The sequence below is a fragment of the Otolemur garnettii genome, unplaced genomic scaffold (genome assembly GCF_000181295.1).
Source record: "Otolemur garnettii isolate 467f Iridium unplaced genomic scaffold, OtoGar3 scaffold00003, whole genome shotgun sequence".
Lineage (NCBI taxonomy): Eukaryota > Metazoa > Chordata > Mammalia > Primates > Galagidae > Otolemur > Otolemur garnettii.
This window is the reverse complement of record NW_003852398.1, coordinates 13931798-13947508: the sequence shown is the minus strand read 5'-3', so window position 1 is coordinate 13947508 and position 15711 is coordinate 13931798. Positions and strand designations below refer to the sequence as shown.

Genomic DNA, 15711 nt, shown 5'->3' with positions numbered 1-15711 from the left:
GTTAACCTAGTGGTGGTATTTTTTAATCCTCTCTGCCAATCTCCGTGTTTTAACTGGTGTATTTAAAACATTTCCATTAATGAAATCACTAATACATTAGGATTTAAGGATGCCATTTTACTTATGGGCAATATTGTAGGTTTTTCACATATTTCTGCTTTTTGGTAGGATCCTTGAACATTTTTTTAGACTTGAATTGATCAATAGTGTTTTTGAGTGTGGAGCTTTACACAACTTAGAATTGCTCCACATAGTAGGTCTTAACTTATCACAATCTTGTACTGGTATCATTTTATAAATTCAAATATAGAATATATACCTTTCCTCTTTTTCCATCTCTTTATATGCCTTCATTTATAATATGATATTCTTAAATATTTTCTCGGCATATATTTATGACCAAAGAAGATGGTTTTCGATTTTTGTATTAACCATCAAAATGTCAGAAAATTTTAAAAAGTTTTTTACATTTTTAATTATTGAATTCTTTCTTCCTTTCTGATATTTCGACATCACATTTATTCCTATTTGGCTTTTGTAGATAAAACTTCTTTTAGTATTCATGTAGGATTCTTCGGCTAATGAGAAATTCTCTTTGTTTTTCCTCATTTGAGAATGTTTTGATTTTCATTCCTAAAGGACGTTCTCACCAAGTATAAGACTTAAGGTTGACAGTTCTTTTCTCTCATCACTTCAAAAATGTTGGGCCATTTCTTTCTGGCTTCCAGGGGTGCCAATTTGAAGTTCATTGTCATTTAAATGTATGTTCTTCTGTAGTTGAGGTATCATATCTCTCTCTGCTTTCCAGGTTTTTTGTTGCTGTTGTTGTTTTGTTTTCTTTAGTTTGCAGAAGTATTACTATAATATGTTTTGGTGTAAATTTCTTTGGGCTTATACTGTTTAAATTTCACTCAGATTCTTGATTTTGTAAATGTGTCTTTTGCCATGCCTAAGAAGTTTTAGCTGTAATTTCTTCAAGTACTTTCTTATCTCTGCTCTGTTTTATGCCTCCTTCTGGAATGCCAATGCCTTAAATGCTAGATCTTTTTTTGATGCATAATTCTTTTTTTTTTTTTGGCCAGGGCCGGGTTTAAACCCACCACTTCCCGCATATGGGGCCAGCACCCAATCCCTTTGAGCCACAGGCGCCACCCATAATTCATTTGATTTATTTACATCTTTATTCCAGAATATTAGGGGATACATGTGGTTTGTTAGCATACTTAGTTTTTGTACAGATTGAGTCAAAGTTGTAAGTAAGCCCTTCCCTGAGATAGTATGCACTGTATACCCCATAGGTATGAATTAACCAGTTTACCCATGTCCTCCCCACCCACTAGCTTTTCTTTGAAATTTACTTCCATATGTAAATTTAGTCTTGAACTAAATTTAGTCTTTAAGAACTTAGTCTTAAAAAAAAAAAAAGACTTTAGTCTTGAACAATTACTTCCAATTTGGTACTGAGTAAATGTGTTTATTTTTCCATTCTTGTGATGTTTCATCTAGAAGGTTTCCAGTTCTATCCAGGTCATCAAGAAAGATACTCTATCACCTGTTTTAAAGGATGAGTAGTATTACCTGGTGTGCAAATATCACATTCTATTAAGCCATATATGTATTGGTGGGCACCTGAGCTGTTTCTACATCTTTGCAACTGTGAATTGTGTGGCTATAAACATTCAAGTGCATGTGTCTTTCTTATAAAATGACCTTTTTCTTTCTGCTTATATGTCTAGCAGTGGGATTGCGGGATCCAATGGTAACTCTTTTTTTAAGTTCTTTGGTTTATCCCCATACTACTTTCCTAAGAGGTTGTACTAGCTTGCAGTTCTACCAATGATGTTACAGGAGTTCCGGAGTTCCTTTCTCCCCTCCTCCATACCACCATCTGTTGCTTTGGGACTTTATGATGTGGGTTTAGGTGATATTGCAGTGTCATTTTGATTTGCATTTTCCTGATGATTAGAGATGTTGAGCACTTTTTCATGTGTTTCTTGGCCATTAATCTGCCTTCATTAAGAATATTTCTATTCATGTCTTTTGCCCATTTTTAAACAGAGTTGCTTGGTTGTTCCTTGTGAATTTGCATGAGTTCTTTGTAGATTCTGGTTATCAGTCCTTTATTAGGTGTATAGCATGGAAATATTTTCTCCTATTCTGCAGGGTTACCTATTTACTCTTTTGATTGTGTCCTTCGCTGTGCAGAAGCTTTTAAATTTGATCAGGTGCCATTTATTTATTTTTATTGTTGTTGTGATTTCTTCTGGGGTCTTCTCCATGAATTCTCTGCATAGGCCTACATCTATAAGAGTTAGATCTTTTATTACAATACAACAGACTTCTAAGGCTTTCTTCATTTTTCTATATTGCACTATCAGGCTGTTGTTTCGGCTTGGTAATTTCCATTGTTCTATCTTTCCATTCACTGATTCTTTCCTCATTTCCCCCCATTCTGTTCTTGAGCCTAGGAACTGAGTTATTTATTGTGCTTATCGTATTTTTTCTAGTTCTAAAAACTCTATTAGCCTTTTATAGATCTATTTCTTTTTCTGAGACATTCTATTTTTAAATTTGTTTTAAGTATGCCATAATCTCTTATTGAAGCATTTATATTTTGGCTGTTCTAAAACATTTTTCAAATGATGCTAACATCCATGTCATCATGATGTTCAGCTTTATTGATTTTTTTCTCAGCATACAGTCTTCCTAGTTCTTCGCATAAGAGATTATTCTCTGTTGCAGTAAGCCTGTATATATTGGGTTTTATTTACTAAGATTCTTAATCTATCTTAAACCTGCTATTTTAGCTGGTTTTCTGTGACATGACTCTGACCAGGGAACAAAGACATATTGCCTTCTTATTGCCAGGCAGGGGTAGGAGTTCCCACCTGGCCTCAGTTGCACTTCAGAGAGTGGCTCCCTGTTATTGCTGGGTGTGTTTGAGAGTCCTGTTTTTCCACTGGGTATCCACTTACACCACTTGGGCTAGAGGAGTAAAGTGCCCAACTACTACTCCCCTTGAGGCCTCACTGACACCGCAGGGCAAGGGTATTCTTTGTTAAAGTTCAGTTGCTGCTCAGTTTTTTTGACTGAGCCATGCTGACCCCAGTTCAGTGAGTTGGAGGAGACTACACCTCTTTACTTCTGGTTGGAGGTAAAATTCCAGGCTCCCCATGTAAACTGCAGTCATACCACCCCACTCAAGGGGAAGCTCATTATGATTTCACTGAAAGAAAAGTCCCTATTATCTCTTTGGGCTTCGCTGACATTACCCCATGGCTGTTAGGGAGCCTCAGTTTCAAAAGTCTAGGCTTACCTCTAGGCCTCTGTTGGCACAGATGGAAGCAGAAATACAGCTTTCTATGATGTTCTAGTCACTCTAGAAAAGAGTGACTATTATCTGAAAGTTTTTGCCTTGGTAGGTCACATTTTTCCTGGTCCTTTGACTAGAAAGAGAAGGATTTTGTTCAAGCTTTATTTATCTGTATCAGTTTGTATTTCTAGGTTGCCAGCTTCTTCAACTTCATGTCTGATATATTTGAAGGAAAAAAAATCCCTAGGGAATTCACCACCATTTCATTCCTCGAGTACCAAAGTCCTTAGCTAAACTGTTTTTCTTTCTTCATTTTAGTGTTCTTAGGTTTGTTTTATGCATTATTTCCAAGTTTTTTTTCTTTTGTTGTTGGTGACTAGACAATAGTATATTTATGCTCTATTCCTTAAAGGAGAAGAGGAGTTAACAGAAGCTATTTTATGAGAAATCTAGCTGTTTTGAGTTTCTTTCTTTGCTTTGATGTAAACATTTTCTATATTACCTTCTGAGGGTATTTGAAGATAAAGCTCTCCATTTCTTTTAGAAAAATTTGCATACAGTCATTAGTCCTGTGAGAGCTAATTAAAAGTAAGAAAATAGTAAGATTGCTTAGGGTTGAGGGTAGGAAGGGAAGGGACAACCAAGAATATTATGTGGAAAAGAAATAAATTACTAAAGATTATTAGATGAATTTTATCTTTAATGAACAGAACCAGATAGGTGACTAATAATAACTAAACAAACAAGAAAAAAAACTGAATCAAACAACAATAACAAGTAATAAACAGTGAGAGACACTTCAGAGAGAGCACTCCCAAGAACTGACTCTTTACCATAAACTTCCAGATTGATACAAGTGAGCACCTATGCCCTCCTTCCCATCGTTCACTCCCTGAGTCTATCCCACGAGGCACTTTCATTGGTTTGTCTTCTTGTGGGAAAGATTTCACATACCCATCTCATTTACCTTAGGAATGGCCACATAACTTGGTTTACATCAGTAAAATGTTGAAAGAAATCATATGTGTTCCTCCTGAGCAGGAGGTTAGGATCTATCTCATGGTCCATGTCTATGTTCAGTTCTTGGTAGACAATATTCCAAGTAAATGCTAATCTGTCAACATTACAGAATAAAGACAATGGAGAGCAAAGCCAAAACTGAAACACATTGGACAACGGACATAAATTTTCATTAAAAGATAAACATGTCGGCCAATGTAGTGGCTCATGCTTATAATTCTAGCACTCTGGGAGGCCAAGGCAGGTGGATTGCTTGAGCTCAGGAGTTTGAGACCAACCTGAGCAACAGCAAGACCCCATCTCTACTAAAAATAGAAAAAACTAGCCAGCTATCATGGCAGATGCCTATAGTCCTAGCTACTAGGGAGGCTGAGGCAGGAGGATTGCTTGAGCCTACGAGTCCGAGATTGCTGTGAGCTATGATGTCATGGTACTCTATCCTAGGGCAGCAGAGTGAGACTCTGTCTTAAATAAATAAACAAATCATTTGTTATTATATGCCACTGAGATTCAGAAAATGTTTGTTACTTTAGCACAACTTAACCTATAATTATTTATGTATTAATTTATGGTCAATATATGGCTATGCACATGCCCACTTACATGTCAAATCTAATAACATTATTATTGCAATTTTTCTTCTCTCTTTTCCTCTCAATTCTTTTTTCTTTACTGTCTGAACCCCATCAGCATGAAAATATGATATTGTATGTTTGCTGTATAGTTTTATGGTACTATATGCTATGTACTGGTATTAAACTAAAAGGAGTTATTTCTCCATATCACATCCCCCTCCAGCAGTTGTCTTATAACCCTCTTTCCCTTTACAGCAAAACTCCTCCAAAAGTTATTTATTCTTCCAGCGTCCACTCCTTTTTCTTTTATCATTAAAGTCTTTTCTGCACCACTTCTCAAAATATAACAAGTGAGCACCCATGTTCTCAATCAATAACATTGGCATTGATAGTGCCTTCCTTCTGAAGGCACTTCACTTGAGCTCTGATTATCTTCCTACTCCATCACTCTTTTTTTCTCTAGTTTATCCTCTTCTAAATGAAGTGCCCAAGGTCAGACTTTGAACCTGTTCTATTTCTACCGTTTTTAAGTAATTTAATATACATATATGTGTTCTAATATCCCCATTTGATTATCTAATAAACATCTCAATCTAATCAGGTCATAAATGAAACTCTAGGTCAGCAGTTCTCAACCTGTGGGTCACCACCCCTTTGTAACAATGAAAATATATCGTGGCATTAGGAAGTTTGAGAACCACTGCTCTAGGTTGTTCCCTCAAACTGATGTCTCCTGAAATCTCCCTTATCAGAATAAATGTCATCCCTATCCCTTCTGTTTCTCAAGCCAAAATGGTAGAATCATTCTAGACTTTTAATTTACTCTCATCTCATACCTTATACATAAAAAATTAAAAGCCTTCAAAATGTACTATCATCATCTGTTATGTTTTGCCTGCTTCAATGTTTGCAACCTTAAAAAGTAGTCCCTCTACTGTAGTAGAGATTGTTTTAACATATAAATCATATAATATTTCTTATTTGCTTAAAATAATCTAGTGTTTTACTCACTCCAGGAATAATTAACGTGATATATGGCACCTTGCATGATCTCACCTCTTGTTTGCTCTTTGATTTCACATTTATTCCACTCCATCTGATCTGACCTCCTGTTCAGACATGGTTCCACCTTGGGATTTTGCATTTGTGGTTTCTTCTGCCTGGAATGCTAGTGCATAAAGTATCACCATGTGTTGTACTGTTTTATTCTTGTGCTCTGCACACAAATATCCAAACTCTGGGAGAGATATTCTTGAAGACCTTATATAAAATAGCCATCTCATCATGCTTCTAGTGGTTAGTTAAGTATGAACACTAACATTTATCCACGCTGTATTGTAAATAATAATTAAGAAATATCTACAGTATACCCCCCTGAATAAACTAAGACTTTACCATATATTTTTTTCTCTCCACTTCCTATCTCTAAATTGTGTTAAAGTAATTTGTCATTTTTTTTTCCAGATTGTTAGAGATCCTTATCAATAATTACTTAAAATTCACTGAAAGGAACAGCCTTGCAAAAATAACAGGAAAATACCTAATCCTGCATTTTCCTAGTAACAGTTAAAGATGAAGCCTATAAATTCTCTTGCTAACAGATGTCCTGCCCCATAGGAGTTCTGTTTTGAACAACTTCTGAAAAGGGCTGCACAGACAGAACGGAGATGTAAATCTTTCTCTTTCAAAATTGTCTCTAAGAATCTGCTTTAACAGAGATCCTAAGTAAACACCTAGAGAGAGAGCCATGGGCTTCAGCTCTATCTCAAGGGCATAATTACATCTACTGTGATAATCTCAATAATCCAGTCTCCAAAGAAAGGCAGGGGAGCTAGCTCTTGGACTTGATGTCTGGCCCAGCTTTAGATGCCACCTGCTGCTGGGAAGAAAGAAAGTAGTGGATATAGTAGTCTCTTGACTACTCACTTTACAACCTCCTTAAAGTCAGTAAGCCTCTTTGATCTCTGTGCTCACTTTTCCCTTCTCTTTCTCTGGGATGCCACACTATCTCCCTGTTGTCTCTTCTCCTGACCCTCTCTTTCCTGACTCTTTCACTCTCTTGCTCCCTATCTCTTTCTAAGATAAAATAAATTTTATACTTTTATACTCTAATCTTGCCTGGAGAAATCTTTACTCAATCCATGTGTACTAGCTCACATGCTAAGATTACCTGTAAGTTTAATTAATTGGTATGTATACCATTATATTCTATATATGAAGCTTTACTTTTGAAAAATTTTACTTGTTTACTTAAGAGGGTGCATTAAGCAAAACCAAGATTTACATTTGGAGATAAATGTTTTAATCCTTTGCTATGTCTAAAACTTGTTCTATCCTGTACTCATTGTTGAAGCTTGACTGGTATTGTATTCCAGCTATAATATCCTTATACTTTAGCACATATAGACATTGCTCCAGTGGTTTGTTTTATCCTGGGGTACAGGTGAGAAATGTATATGATTATCAACCCAGTATGGGCAAAGTTTTCAAACATGTAAATGAGGTTTTAGTTTGATTTACAACGGAAGCTAAAGTATATTTTCTACATCTAAGCAAAATCTCTTGTCTGTCCAGCATGAATAAAGAACTAAAGTTCAAAGAGTTACTTGGAGAGTGAAGAGGGAAAGAAACCAGCCCCTTGAGTTTTCCTTTAAAAAAGAGAGGAAGATTGTCTTTACACTGCTGGAGCCTCAATATCTGACCTTAAATTTATATGACGTATGGCGTGATACTTGCTCTGTGTCAAAGTTTACTAAAGGAGTGTCCTCAGACACTCTTCAACTTTATCTGAAGAAGTGCGCTAAGCTTTTAACCCATGGGCAAACACTAAGACAGACTTCCAGAAGTCTGCAATATGAAGGCATTAATCAATCACTTTATATACCACGCCACAGCCCACTCTTTCTTCCAGACCTTGCTCCCTCTGATAACTATGTTTGTTATTCAAGGTTTTCCTTGTTAAGGTTTCATTTTGGAAAATACTTTCTTTTTCTGTAGGGACCACATGTTCCTTAGCTCTGCTGGAATTAGGGTTTCATCTAGTCTTATCTGTACTATACCCTCTCGAAATTTCTCAATTTAGTAAGTCTCCTCTTTCTATCCAATTTGTCAGAAAATACATTATTATTTTAGTCACAAATTAATGTTTTAAGGATATTATATCCTAAAATAGTAGTTTTTATTTATACTTGGGCATTTAGTTGTGTTTTAGAAAAATGGTCAGGCAGATTATATAATACATCATATTTTTTTTTCATTTAAAATAGTATGAAATAGAAAAAAATATGAAATAGGATTCTAGTTAGATTTTTATACAAAATGTCTTCTTTTTACCAAGTACTTATTTAAGCAAGATCTATTCATGCTAATATTTTTGTTTGTCATATTTTTATCTTGCCATTTAAATGCAATTTATGAAATGGAGAAAAATGATCTCCTGTTCCCAGTCAGCCATATTAAGTCAGAAATATGTAAATGCCAATAAAATGTTGCGTCCTTCAGCCTCTCATTCCTGGCCTCCCCCAGGCCACTGATAACATAACAAAGGTTGGAGCTTGTGTTATATGTAATGTGCCATCATTAAGAATCATGCTAAATGGGATTTGGCTAAACATTGAATAACAAAAATCACCTCAATTTTACATGTGAAATAAGGAAACCTAAAAGCTTCACATTTTTGTCTCTACATTCTTTTTTACATGGAGTTGTAACTGAATCTACGAAAAGAGCTCTAGCAAACGCATTATGTAATAAATAGCTGACGACAACAACAACAGAAACAACATAAAATATATTAAATAAGCACCAAGTATTTTGTCTTGGAAATAAAAACATTAAATCCTAAGAGGAGAAGAAAGAGGGATAGATATAGAGGTATTTCCAACCACCTTGTTTTACTCAAATTTGGACTGATGCACATTAAGTCTCTGAAATCAGGCTTCTGAACTTGTGAGTAGTCCTCTACTAGAAGAGTAATAGAAAGTTTCCTATAGCCCTGCACAGTATTAATACATTTTATAGAAATGCACTATTCTCAAGCCTATGAGAGCCTTGAGGAAATCAACTATAGTTCTCATTCTTGGTGACTATGTTCAAGAAAATATGCCACAGCATAAAGGATCTGAAATATTCAGGTTCTGTGAATTACAGCTTATTTTCTATTAATCTCAGTGCCTTTTGAACATAGGACACCAACATTTGTGTGTTTAATTGTGTCAGATTATCAAACAAACAAACCAACAAAAAAAACCCATAGGTACAATAAAGTCTTTCAGAATAGAAACAGAAATAATAAACCATGAAAAGGGAAAAAAACATGAACAAAACAAAAATCTTAGCTAACCTGGTTTCCATAGGGACTTGGTTTTAATTTATGAGCTTTTTTTTTTTTCCAGAATATTATAGCCACATAAACATTTTGGTTACAGTAATTGCTTTTGTCCAGTTTGAGTTAAGGTTATCAGTATGTCCTTCAGCTGGATAGTGAACGTTGTAGCTGTTAGGTGCAAATTTACCTGTCTCCACTTGCTCCCTCCCATCTGGTTGCTTTTTGTTGAGTTTTGCTACCAAATGTGCACGTGGGTGATGATCAATTAATTCTGGTTTAATGGGGAGTACATGTATTTGATTTTCCATTCTTATAAAACTTTGCTTAGAGGAATGCTCTCTAGTTCCATCCATGTTGTTACCAAGGTACTAGTGAGTGAACTAATACAATGTGGTATATATAGGTCACACTCCTCAGCTTTAATTTATTAGCTTTAAGCGGCTTTATTTTTGTAGCAAGACAAAAAAGAAGGAGAGAGAGAAGAACATGAATTACTACTTAAGAAGATATTTTTCCACAAGGAAAAGGTAAAAAACATGGCTAAGAGGAAAATAAGAAACATTTATTAAGTACCTACTTTGTATTAGAAATTGTGTTAGGACATACACAGACATATATGTTACCAAAAGACCTCATAAAATCTTGATAATTCTTAGTGATATAAATATTCTCCTTAGCTTGCAGTGAAAAAAAACTTGAACCTCCAAAATAACAGTTTTTCAAACTCTTTATTACACAGAAGTGGTATTTTCAGTATTGAATTTTGGTCTTACTACACTAAAATAGCTTTCATACACCATAATTAAGAGTTTTAAGAATAAATAAATATGAATCATCTGGTCATTGCCACCATCCTGGACTGACGGGCACTGGTCTCAAGGTCCCCCAGAAGAGATCTCCCAGGGCTAGGGATTCCTCACTAGAGGCCATGTTGTCTTGTGTGTGAGAGGGGATGTAGCAGATGCCTGACTTCATGTTGCAACCAGCAGGCCTGTGCAGCTCTCAGAGTGGCGAGATAGGCAGGAGTAGGAAAGCAGGACTTTTCTGCTGGTGGGGCTCAGGTGGCCTGTGGTTGTGTTGGCTCAGACTCTGGAGGTCCAGTGTCTTGCAGTGATCTGTGAAAATGGTTCGCTATTCACTTAACCCAGAAAAGACCACAAAGTCATGCAAGTCAAGAGGCTCAAATCTTCATGTTCACTTTAAGAACACATGTGAAACTGCCCAGGCCATCAAGGGTATGCATATGCAAAAAGCCACCAAGTATCTGAAGGATGTCACCTTGAATGTGTACCATTCCAACCTTACAATGATGGAGTTGGTAGGTGTGCCCAGGCCAAACAGTAGGGCTGGACCCAGGGTCAGTGGCCCAAAAAGAGTGCTGAATTTTTACTGCATGCTTATAAATGCAGAGAGTAATGCTGAACTTAAGGGTTCAGATGTAGATTCTCTGGTCATTGAGCATATCCAAGTGAACAAAGGACCCAAGATGCGTCGCCAAACTTATAGAGCCCATGGTCGCATTAACCCATGCATGAGCTCCCACTGACACATCGAGATGATTCTTACTGAAAAAGAACAGATTGTTCCAAAACTAGAAAAAGAGGTAGCACAGAAGAAAAAGCTATCCCAGAAGAAACTAAACAAACTAAAATTTATGGCATGGGAATAGATGCAATATAAAATAAATGCAAATAGCAGTAAAAGGATATTGGTTGTCTTTATTAGCCAAGCTATATCAATTGACTTCACAAGGTGGATCAAATGACTTTTCTTAGAATTAGAGACACACAAAAACTTTTTTTAATTAATAAAGAAAGACGCAAATAAATAAATAAATAAATATAATTGTAGGAAATACACACACATACTTAAATCCAGTATATACACGTAGGCTGTAGAGTATCAAAGAGCTTCTCTTCATGTTCAAACATTGATAAAGAAATGAGACATCTCTTCAGGCTGTAGGTAATCTCTCTTCCTGGCTACTGAAGCCTGGGTTAGAATGCGGTAGAGCAAGGCTCTTCTTTCCTTTCCTTGTGGGAAGGTATTTCTGACTCATCAAATATTACCGAATTGATTCATCACTTCAAGAACACAAAGTGACTTCTACACAAATGGGTCACAATCAATATTCTATAAATCATGGTCATTCTGAAGTTTTTCAAAGATCTCATCTGAAGGTAAGGGAGAAACCTAGAGTAATTGAGCTTCTCCGAGTTCCTCTCAAATCCTCTTTTAAAAGAATATTTCCATTCAAAACTATTTTATAGGTGTTTATAAAGGTGTCTAAAAGAATGGAAATATTCTTTTAAAAGAGGATTTGAGAGGAACCAGGAGAAACACAGTTTTTCTAGGTTTCTCCTTCTCTTTCAGATGAGGTCTTTGAAAAACCTCATAATGGCCATGATTTATACAATACAGATTGTGATACATTTGTGCAGAAGTCACTTTGTGTTCTTGAAGTGACTATGATGCATATTGCAAGGGTACATGTCAGATCTATGAAGTATAGAGTATAAATGTCTTAACAGAATAATTAAGTAAATGACATGAGGGATATATTAACCAGTACAATGTAAGCATTCCAAATTGTATATGAAATCAGTACATTGTATCCCATAAATGCATTAAGGTATATGTGATCTGCCTCTTTATGATGTAATTTAATAAATAAATACATTTTAAAAACAAAAAAATAAAATAACATTTCAGTATGAATTCAAAAAAATAATAAAACTATTTTACATACTAACACTTGTAATAGCTCATCTTTGCTGTGGAACAAATTATTCCTAATCTTAGCTACTTAAAAATATTTATTTACACAGTTTTGAGAATCAGTATTCTGAGAATAGCTTAGCCTTTTGGTTATAATTCAAGGTCATTCGTGAATTGCCATTAAGATGTTGGCAAATGCTAAGATCATCTGCTTCTGTAATGACTTATTCACATAGCTGTTAGCTGGAGGCCTCAGTTCCTCACCCTATGGATCTCTCCTCATGGCTGTTAGCTGGAGGATTCAGTTCCTCACCCTGTGGATCTCTCCTCATGGCTGTTAGCAAGAGGCCTCAGTTCCTCACCCTGTAGATCTCTCCACATGGCTGTTAGCTGGAGGCCTCAGTTCTTCACCTTGTGGATCTCTGCACATGGCTGTTAGCAGGAGGCCTCAGTTCCTCACCATGTGGATCTCTCCACATGGCTGTTAGCTGGAGGCCTTAGTTCCTCACCCTGTGGATTTCTCCACAGGGCTGCTTGACATGGCAGTCAGCTTCTCCCACAGTGAGTGATCCAAGAGAGGTATCCAGACAAAAGCTCAAATATCCTTTTTGACCTACTTGTGCACAGTCACTTTTGCTACACTCAGTTCATTAGAAATGTGTAAGTCTATCCCAGGTTCAGAGTAAGAAGAATTAGATTCCACCTGTTGTAGGAAAGATAATTGAGGAATTTGTAGACCTATTATAAAACCACCACATTTTCATTAAAAAAGAAAAAAAAATGTTTTGCTGCTTTGAAAACAAAAGGTTATAAAATATTTGTTTCCTCAATTAACTTCATTAATATCCATCACCACTTGTATCACCATTTAGTCACCCCAAAGCTTGTCCTTGGGAATATTCAGTAGGGGAATAAAGGATATCTGTAAAATCAGCAATGAACATATAAGAGATGGTCTAATATTTGATGACAAATCCCACAAATATTAAGTAACATTTTAATTTTTCAAGAATCTCTTTATGTCCTGGCAAGATCACATTTGTGTTTTGTATGCTTCATTTGTAATGATAGATAGAGGGAGTCCTAAAATTTAGGAATGAATGGAATCCCCAGCTAAAACTCTAATCCAGATGAGTAGCCTGATAGACTAAGAGGAAAAAATAATAATAAAGGAGGTGAGAAATGATAATAAAAAGAAATTCAGTGATTTGATGGTGAATATGAGAGTAAAGTAGGTGATATAGAAGGAAAAACAAAAGAAGAACTTAGAAAGACCATGATATAAATTGAAGAAAGTTTTTCTGATGAAAATTTTTAGGAAAAACAGTAATTGTAACTAACAGTGCAAATGTTATGACAGAGAACTCACTATAAAAGAAGCTAAGAGCAGAGCAATTGATCTACAATGCACACAGTTTAATCTAAATGGCTGCTAAACGCTCCAGCAGTCGTGCCTGGGAAAATGTAATTTAAGTGTCAAGTAAGGATGCTAGACATAGGAAAAACATGCTATTGGGGGAAATATTATGATAATCTCTAACTAAACGTACTAAGGTAGCTTAGAAAAAAATACATCCGTGAAATAATAAGATGTGATGGTAGCCTGGTACCAATATCTCTTTTTGGAAAATTGGAAGAGAAAACTAGAGTTTATTATTAGGAGTAATTATTTGTAAATTACTTTCATATAACAGATAAAATATATTTTACTGTGAGCAAAGGTAGGTAGCCCACTGGAACAATGGAATACACAATAAAATCCCCAAATAGAAATACGGAGAGTGCTAAAAAATGGAATAATTTGCCACTTTTTCCCACAAGAAAAAAAATGAAGTCAAAGAAAGTTAATAATAATGTAATATAAACAGTCGACATACATGAAACGAAAGAAAAATTGATTACAGCCATTGTTCGGCAAAATGTGAACATTTAAAGCATTTCAAATTCTTTATAAAAAAAGACAGACAAATGATTGGTCATTCCAGGAGTTGCACAGGTAAAGAGTCACCAACTATGAAGGACAATAGAAGGGAAAAAGCAGGGAGAGAGGGGAAGAAAGGAAGTCAGAGGGAAGGAGAAAGACCCTATGAGACTTCCCTGGGAACTTCCTCCCATGCTCATTAGAATTATTCATGCAATTACAAACTAAAAGAAAACGTGTATTTTAAAAGTTATCACCTGAGTTAGGAAGATTTAAAAGCAGTCCTATACTGGCAAGAAAGTTACTACGGTCACAAAGATGGTTTTCCCAGAGCAAGGCTTGCACTCCAGATGGGGTGACCCCCGCAATTTCCCCAAATGAGCAAAGTGGACTGCACAATTTATGGTAGTGGAGTACTACATTCACACTGTGCCCTGGGGAAAAAAATCTGAGGATAAATGGTGGTGATGGTGTACGACCTTGTGAATATACTTAATGGCACAGAACTTAACTCTTAAAAGTGGTTAAAATGGTAAATGTTTATGTTATGCATATTTTATAACAAAAATCAAAATATTTGTATTTTTAGTGTATTAATAACTCTTAATGATAAAGGAAAATATTAAGAGAACAAGTAAAAGGCAAAAAAAGAGAGAGAGAAGAAAACCCTGGGCAGGTGCAGTGGTTAGTGCCTATAATCCTAGCAATCCGGGAGGCTGAGGCAAGAGGGTTACATGGGTGAGTTCTGGACTTCAAGACCAGCCTGAGCAAAAGCAAGACCACATCTCTACTAAAAATAGAAAAATTATCTAGGTATTATGGCAAGTGTCTATAATTCCAGCTATTCAGGAGGCTAAGGCAGGAAGATTGCCTGAGCCTAGGGGTTTGAAGTTCTGTGAGCTAGAGTAACCTGGGGCAACAGAGTAAGACTCTGTCTCAAAAAAAAAAAAAAAAAAGGAAATCTTATCTTGTCTATAGCAATCCATCATTTATGTCCAAATGAAAATGTTAAACACAGAAAATTGCATTTGACATTTTGAATGCCTATTGTCATTTTTGATTTAAAACATGCCCTCTGTAATTAAAAATGTAGTCCTGGCTCTCAGCCCAAAGAAAAATTAAGGAAGAGTTTAATAAAAAGATAAAGAACAAGAATGCCTTTGGTAACGATTCTTCTGTTTTTTGGTAGATGCACGTTACCTCAACTGCCTGTTTCTCTCCAATCCCAGCAGAAAGCCCACAGTGCAGTGACAATCAATTCCAGATAACTCCCGCCACCTTCATCCAGTCAATACCTGGTATATTCATTTACCAGTGTGGCCATGCCGAAGTAAACACATTGGGTGATTTAAATAAGAAGTTTGGCGTGTTCCACAGTTCTGGAGGCTATAAGTCTGAGATTAAGGTGCCAGATAGGTTGGCTTCCTCTGAGGTCCCTCTTTTTGGCTTGTAGATGGCCATCTTGTCCCTGTATCTCTCTTCACTTGTTCATTTTGGCTTGTAGATGGCCATCCCCTCCCTGTATCTTCCTTCACTTGTCTATGTCCAATGTCCTCTTCTTTCAAGGACACCATTCACACTGGATTTGGACCCACACTCATAACCTGACTCGAACTTAATTACTGCTTTAAAATCCCTATTTCTAAATACAGTCAAATTCTGAGACCCCGGCCCTTAGGCCTTCTCCATACAAATTTTGTAAGGACACAATTCCGTTTTCACAGCCCCTGTCTCCCTTATCATGGTTTGATGAGAATGGAGGGACAGCATTTTACTCATTCAGACTGACTGATGAACAACTTGCCAGGAGGCATTTTGGTGCCTATAATCAAAAAGA

At 36.1% G+C, this 15711-nt stretch overlaps 1 pseudogene; it reads left to right on the top strand.

The window, feature by feature from the left end:
- Nucleotides 1-14160: 14160 nt before the first annotated feature.
- Nucleotides 14161-14311, top strand: LOC111727264 (annotated as a pseudogene).
- Nucleotides 14312-15711: the final 1400 nt, after the last annotated feature.